The following is a 6,872-nucleotide window of genomic DNA, read 5'->3' on the forward strand; positions in this document are numbered from 1 at the left end:
TGTACTCTTTGTTGGCTCTTTTCATTCAGCATAATTATTTTGAAATTCATCCATGCTATTGTATGTAACAATAGTTAATTCCTTTTTAGTGCTGAGAAGCATTCCCATATATGGATATACCAAAGCTTGTTTATCCATAGATCCGTTGATGGACATTTGGATCTATCAGTGTTTGGCTATTACAAATAAAGCTGCTATGAGCAAGTTTCTAGGTGGCTCAGTTGGTTAAGCATAGGACTCTTGACTTCGGCCCAGGTCACGATCTCATGGTTCGTGAGATTAAGCCCCACAATGGGCTTGCTGCTGTCAGTGCAGAGCCTGCTTTAGATGCTCTATCCGCCTTTCTCTGTCTGCCGCTCCCCTAGTTGTGCTCTCCCTCTCTCAAAAATAAATAAACATTAAAAAAAATAGACGTTCTTCATTTTGATGGAAACCAATTTATTAATTCTTTTTCTTATGTGGATTTGGCTGTTATGTCTAAGAAACTTTACCTAACTCAAAACTTCTGGAAAGTCCTTCCTCCTGCCTCCTCCCAACCATAGACCTACTCAGTTATTCCTCAGCAGAATAAATATGCCCTCTTCAGGACTGCAGATCACTCAACCAGGCTCATCAAGTGACTGTACCCAAGATTCAGAGCTATGCCTCTATGAATTATGTCATGAATTTTGCTGAAATCTAATAAGCCCCCTCAACATTGAAAGATTCATCCTAATCCAGACTCCAAAAACCTCATATCCTGCCATTGCCCTTCCCATTATTTTTTTAAAAATTTTTTAATGTTTATTTATTTTTGAGAGAGAGACAGAGGTGAGCAGGGGAGGGGCAGAGAGAGAGAGAGAGAGAGAGAGGGAGACACAGAATCCAAAGCAGGCTCCAGTCTCTGAGCTGTCAGCACAGGGCCGGGGCTCGAACCCACGAACTGTGAGATCATGACCTGAGCCGAAGTCAGACACTTAACCGACTGAGCCACTCAGGTGCCCCAGTATTCTTTTCTTTTTTCTTTTTTTTAATGTTTATTTATTTTTGAGAGAGAGCATGAGTTCAGGAGGGGCGGAGAGAGAGGGGGACAGAGGATCTGAAACAAGCTCTGTGCTAACAGCAGAGACCCCGATGCGGGCTGAATCTCATGAACCATGTCTCTAAGCGCATAGGTAAACAGATTAGAAGAGTATACATCCACTTCCACATTGTGTGTGCGTGCGTGTGTGTGTTGTGTGCACCATCTCTAGTGCACGCGTGTGTGTGTTGTGTGTAACAACCTAAATGTCCAGAGACTGGTAAAATGAATTATATACATCCAAACAATGGAATGGAAATCCTACTCTTGTCTGGCAAATTTATTTACTCCTATTTCAGCCTATTTCTCCCTAAACTTCCTCTTTCTCCTCCCCCCATTCTTAGCTGATAACTTACTAGGTGAGTCAGGACCCTTTGTGAGACCACAAAGAGAAACCACGAAGTGATTTACACAGCAAAAGTGTAGGGGGGCTGACTCTTGTTTTTTGGCTCAGATCATGATCTCATGGTTGTGAGATTGAGCCCCACATTGGGCTCTGCACTGGGCATGGAGCCCACTTAAGATTCTTTCCCTCTGCCCCTTCCCCACTTGGGTGCCCCCACAAGCACTCTCTCTCTCCCTCTCGAAATGAAATGAAATGAAATGAACAGCAAAAGCTTAATATAAAGAATTAACTGTGGGAGCGCCTGGCTGGCTCAATCAAAAGAGCATGTGACTCTCGAGCATGAGTTTGAGCCCCATGTTGGATGTAGACATTACTTAAGTGAATAAATAAATACTTTAAAAAAGAATTAACTGTTAAGGGATTACCTAAGAGAAAAAGAAAATTTTAAAGAATACGGAAATAGCATGTATGAAGCTGCCACCCCCTCTGAGCTGAGGCAGACCCTAGCAAGGAACAGATTTGGTGGGAGGCCACTCCAGACTGTGGGCCAGTGAATGGTAGACAAGTAAGCTGCCCTCTGGGTTGCTAGGGGAAGCTACCCACAGGAAGGTGCTATGTGCTGTTGAGAGGAGCAAACCAGAAACAGGAAGCAAAGCTCCTCCTGCAGTCTCTCTTCAGCACCCTCTGCAGATAAACCTTAATATTATGTGCTTGGCAAAAGAGAAATGTTTACAGGGTTCAGGTGCATTATTACAGAGCAGGTAATGGGGAGATGAGCAGATAGATCTGGAAATAAAAGACAGTAAATTGACAACTGGTACATTCTATCCTCTCCATTGAACAAAGAGATGCTACCATATGGGAAATCCTGCCCTGTGCATTAGTACCCACTTTCTCCTGTCCTGTTGCTGCCCAAAGTATCCCTCCTGTTAAAGGCTTTTGGTCCTGATGCTTCTTTCCTGCTCAAAGACTGGCTCCTTCAAGTATCCTCTCTCTTCTGCCTCATCTATCTGTCCCTTACCAATGGACCATTCCAGCAGCATAGAAACATGTTCCAGTCTCTTTGTACTGTTCCTTTATGAATTTTTAGCTGTACAAAATACATTGGGATGAATACATTAATTTGGGAATGTATCCATTCCTACTTCTTTTGATAAAAGCATGTTTTGATGTTTCCCCAATATACCTCTCCACCTCAGACCTCACTTCCAAACTTAATAATCATGTTATTTTCCTACTTCACCGTCTCTAGTGCTGAGGGTGGGGGCAGGTAATGAACCTAGACCCAAACTTTGACCTTTCATTTTCTTCTCTTTCTATTGAAGGCTTTGTATTTTTCTTCCTCTCTAATGGAAACTTCGTTTATGTCACTTCTTGAGATTCCGCTTCCTATGCATAATTTAATGTTTACTGCTTTAAACTTTGCTCTTAATACTAAAGGGATTTTTGGAATTTAGAATTCCCCTTTCCCTTTCAAGTCTATCATCTTCAAAGGGACTTAAGAAAATCAATGTAGAGTCCAAGGGTTGCCTGATAATCTTGGTTAATAATATGAATAATTTCCTATTATACTTAACAAATATCCACTTGAGGGTCACCTGGGTGGCTCAGTCAGTTAAGCGACTAACTTTGGCTCAAGTCATGATCTCACAGTTTGTGAGTTTGAGCCCCACGTTGGGCTCTGTGCTGGCGGCTTGGAGCCTGGAGCCTGCTTCGGATTCTGTGTGTCTCTCTCTCACTCCCGCTCACACTCTGTCTCTCTCTCTCTTTCCAAAAAAAACTTTTTAAAATATTTAAAAAAATATCTACTTGCATATATGGTCAAATGATTTTTGACAAGGGTGCTAAGACCATTCAATGGGGAAAGATAATCTTTTCAACAAATGGTACTGAGAAAACAGTATCTGCATGTGAAAGAATGAAGTTGGCTCCTTAACCTTGTACAGACAAAAATTAACTCAAAATAGATCAAAGACCTAAATTTAAGAGCTAAAGCCATAAAACTCATAGAAAAACAGGGGAATAGTTTCATCACTTTGGATTTGAGAATAATTTCTTGGATATCACACTAAAAACTCAGACAACAAGAAAAACTAGATAAATTGGACTTCACCAAAATAAAAAAAACTTTTGTTCATTAAAAGACACTGTCAAGAGAGTGAAAAGATAATCCACAGAGTTGGACAAAATGTCTGCAAAGCCCATATCTGTTAAGGGATTAACATCCAGAGTATATGAAGAACTCCTAAATTCAACAATGAAAAAACCAAACAACACAGTGCAAAAATCGACAAAGGATGTGAATTGACATTTCTCCAAAGAAGATATATAAGTAGCCAGTAACCACATGAAAAGATGCTCAATATACAACTAGCTTATCAAGGAAATGCAAATCAAAGCTGCAAAGATATATATACTTCACACCCATTAGGGTGGCTATTATCAAAACAGCAATAGCATAGCAAGTATTGGTAAGGATGTAGAAAAATTGGAACCATTGTATCATTGCTGGTGAGAATATAAAATAGTGCGGCCACTGTGGAAAACAGTATGGCATTTCTTCAAAAAGTTTCACATAGAATTACCCTATTATCCAGCATTCCACAGGTACATATCCAAGACAATTGAAAGAAAGACTCAAATACTTGTACACCAGTGTTCACAGCAGTGTTGTTATTCATGATCGCCAAAAGGTAGAAATAACCAAACAACATCCATTCATCAATGGATGAATGAATAAACAAAATGTAGTATACAAAAGCAGCTGTTTACAATGTATGCCTCTGGAAAGTAAAACTTGGGGTTTGTGGGGAAAGTGGTATTTTAATTTTTTATTGTGTACCATTCTTTACTGTTTGGATTTTTACTATGTGTATGCAATTTTATAATTAAACTTTAAAATAATATATATATATATTTTTTATTTTAGAGAGAGCATGAGCAGGGGAGAAGGGGAGAGGGAGAGGGAGAGAGAGAGTGAGAGAGAGAGAGAGAGAGAGAGAGAGAGAGAGAGAGAGAGAAAGAGGGAGAATCTCAAGCAGGCTCCATGCTTAGTGCAGAGCCTGATCTCATGACACTAGGATCATGACCTGAACGGAAATCAGGAATCAGATGCTCAACCGACTAAGCCACCCAGGCGTCCCCAAAATAATTATTAAAAAGATACATTTTTTTCTCTCAACTGCAAAAATAGACCATTTCTAAAATTTACCCCTTAAGCTCATCACTCCCTCCTTCACCCCTGACCTGCATTATGAAAAGTGTTTGGTATTCTCCAGCAATGAGACATCCCTGGGGGTTGCTGGTCTCCACGTTGCTGAAGTGAGTTAATGTTGCCAGTTTGCAGATATAACTGAAACCACTTTAAGGGGGAAAGATTTATGGTTTAATCTGATACAGCAGTTTATCAAAAGTAACTTTTTAAAATACAGCCATTCTTTGACAGTATAACCAGAATTACCTTGGAAAGTTTACATTTTATAGATGGACATATGTGTGGATTCAGGGCATATAGGATATTATTTTCTTTTAAGCTGTCAGAATCTATAGTCTGTACTTTACACATGTAAATCTCATTAGTAAATTAATACATTTGCCCTTCAGTCCTTTTTCATATTAGTGAATGATTTGGAGAACCTCCTAGTTCCCCTAGATGTTTGCAGCAGAAAATGAGGTTGGAACTGGAAGGAAGTTGGCTATAATAACCATATGTTTGTGCTCTCCCTTGCTCAATAGTAAGCATGTCAAAGTACAGTTAATGCAAGAGAAATGTAAATGACCCTAGTCATAAATGCATGACTTTTATATATAAGATCCTTTTACCTCAGGCAAGATTATTTTTAAACATAATATTGACATTAAGATAATCATAGCATTTATACCTCTCGTCAAGGTTAAAGTTCCAAATCTGTGAAAAATACATTAAATTGTCAGAAAATAGGGCACTGATCTGAATGAAAGTTGATTCTCAAACACTTGAAGTACATGAACTTTACTGAGATAATTTTGGTGAAAATTACCTAAATTACTTATGATTTCTGCCCGGATCTAAAATAATGAGTGGCTTTAATTGTCAATGTGAGACACTAGGGTTTTCCTTTTCTGTTGAAAAATTTAACTTTTATGTTAAGAGTAAGCCTTGCAAACAACTACTTAAATCCTTTGACAAATTCTAAATGGAATGGAATGTTATTGAAATTATTCAAGCTGACCAATGGGACCTGAGGGGAAGTCTGCTAGGAGACTTCAGGGAAAGTTTTCTTTGATGGAAAGACACAAATGGGAAGAAATAGCTCTTCTTCCCCTAGACATCATCTGTGAAAGAATTCTTGGCCTTGCTGCAGCCATCTTGTTAAATGAGGGGAGCTTGCCGGAAATGGCAGGTAGAAAGGAGAAGAAATCAAGCAACTTAAAGACATCGAATAGTCACCAAATTAACCAGCCAGGGAGCCACTCCAGTTTAGTCTTCTTGTTTTGTGAAATAATACACTTACTTTTCTTACTGTTTAAAAAAAAATTATTTAAGAACGATTACACAGAGAGTTGAAAATGTGGAAGTAATTGAAAAATTCAAACTAAGGTTAAATTATGTTATTCGTACCTCAGTGATGATCTAATGCAAATTATGTCCTGAAATTAATACTCCATTAACTTAAACATGGTGTAGATTCTGAATGTTTCTTCCACAATGTGTACTTGTGCATATGCATGAGAGTTTCTCTGTGTCCAGTGGTATTCTGGTAAATAGGTTCTAAAAACAAAACAAAATGCCCAAACCATGATTTGTAGCATTTGCAGATTTCTGTGGTGTAAATATTCCCATCATGGCTGATTTCAAGATGCTAAGTATTTAACAACTGGCTTACATAATACGTACTTGAATACTTGAATAGTTAAGAATTGGTTCTCACAGAACATAATTGCTGAGTTGAAGGATTAAAGGAGAAATGCATCTTTATACTTCATATAGTCAAATTGTTTTCCAGGTGGTTGTACCACATCCCTGTCAGAACTTGCTCATTTCAGAATTTAAACATTTTTGCCAATCCGATAAATGTGGAATTGGTATTTATTGTTATTTTAATTTGCATTTATCATGAGGTTGAAAGATAACTTTCCATATATTTTCTTTTTTTCTTACATTTTTTCATGTTTTTAATCATTTGGGCCTTCTCTTCTATAAGTCCTAGCCTTTACCCAGTTGTTTATTGGAGTATTTATAATTTATGGGATTTCTTTATATATTCTGGATACTAATCTTTTGTCAGTTAATGGTTACATGCATTGCAAATAACCTTTCCCAGTCTTTTCTTTATCATTATACTTAATGGTGTTTTATGTTGTTTAGAAGTCTGTACTCTTCTCTCTGCTTACCCATAGCTCCCTAACAGCCAACACCTCTGTATTCCTATGGAGAATCTGGCTACCCTGAAATCCAAATTCTTTAATGTGCCTTTCAAGGCTCTC

Source organism: Prionailurus viverrinus, chromosome F2 (assembly GCF_022837055.1).
Source record: "Prionailurus viverrinus isolate Anna chromosome F2, UM_Priviv_1.0, whole genome shotgun sequence".
Taxonomy (NCBI): domain Eukaryota; kingdom Metazoa; phylum Chordata; class Mammalia; order Carnivora; family Felidae; genus Prionailurus; species Prionailurus viverrinus.